Genomic DNA, 1,590 nt, shown 5'->3' with positions numbered 1-1,590 from the left:
TATATATATATATATATATATATATATGTATATATATATATGCTATACGCATATATATATACAAACTAACACACGCATAGATAGATAGATAGATAGATAGGCAGGCAAAATTATCAATGAAATAAAAATGTATTAAAGAAAAAAATGGAAGATTGGAAAGGTTAAATTAGCTGAGTGGATCGGACCATACAGTATCAGTTCCGGTTCTTTGCGACCCTCGTTCAAATCCCGCCGAGGTCGTTCATTTTTTGCTTTGTAGCCTTCCGTAGTCGATGTAACAAAACGAAAATAGTAGTCATATACAAAGGCCTTTTGAATCAACTTACCTCCTTCTTTTTCTACCCACCACGTTATTCTAACCTTGGGCCTATTTTTAGAAACTGTTATTTATAATACTAGTAAAAATAGTAGTTATTTACTAATAATATTTTATTTATTAGCTTGTTTTCTTTGTTTGTTAGTTTATTTACACCTTAGTTTTTCTCTTCTTACGCCCTTGAAATGATAGCTTTTATTTATTATTTATTTATTTCTTCGCCGTCGAAGAATAAAAAACAGAGACAAAAACCATTTGAAATATGTCAACGTTCTCAAATACTCGTACACCATCTTGACACAAAATTTCTCTTCGTCTTCTGGGCGTCACCTCCAACTCCTTTTATTTATTTTATTTATTTTTCTTTACCTGCACCTCCCACTATTACTCGTCTTTCATCCCTCGTCCCCGTTCCTTCGTACTAAATAACACATCCATTAAGTTAACGCTTGCTAGTCAGAATCTGGCCGGGCCCTTGCTTGCTAGCGATTGGTTGTTTTCAAGGTCAGCCACACAATGATTGGTTAATATCTGGGTCATTCCAAAAACATACGTAATCCCAGAAAGTGCATTGACTCTCGTCATAACAGAATCACTATTGTTGTTGTTGTTGTTGATATCGTGGTTATTGTTATTTATGTTGCTTGAATTTTGTTGTTGCAATTGTTTTGTTTCGTATCGTTAATCGTTTCATTTGTTTATTTATTTGTTTATTTATTTATTTATTTATTTATTTAGTTAGTTAGTTAGTTAGTTATTTATTAATCGTCGTCGTCGTCGTCGTCGTCATCATCACACTCATCGTCATGATCAGGATCATCGACATCCTCATCAGCATAATCATCATCATTGTCATCGCCGTCGTCATTGTAATCGTCGTCGACACCGTCATCATCATCCTCATCATCATCATCCTCATCATTATCCTCATCCTCATCATCATCATCATCATCATCCTCATCCTCCTCCTCATCATCATCATCATCCTCATCTTCATCATCATCACCATCATCATCCTCATCATCATCATCATCATCATCACCATCAACACCACCACCTCCACAATTATTATCATCGTCGTCGTCGTCGTCGTCGCATCATCATCGCCATCAGTATCATCACCAAAACCATCCTTATCATCACCATCATCATCATCATCGTCGCCATCGTCGCATCGTCATCAGTATCTTCATCAGCACCATTCTTTTCATCACCATAATAATTATCATCATCATCATCAACATCGTCATCATCATCGCATCATCATCGTCATC

This window comes from Octopus bimaculoides, chromosome 11 (assembly GCF_001194135.2).
Source record: "Octopus bimaculoides isolate UCB-OBI-ISO-001 chromosome 11, ASM119413v2, whole genome shotgun sequence".
Classification (NCBI taxonomy): Eukaryota; Metazoa; Mollusca; class Cephalopoda; order Octopoda; family Octopodidae; genus Octopus; species Octopus bimaculoides.
The sequence above is the reverse complement of the archived record's forward strand: the minus strand, read 5'-3'. Positions refer to the sequence as shown.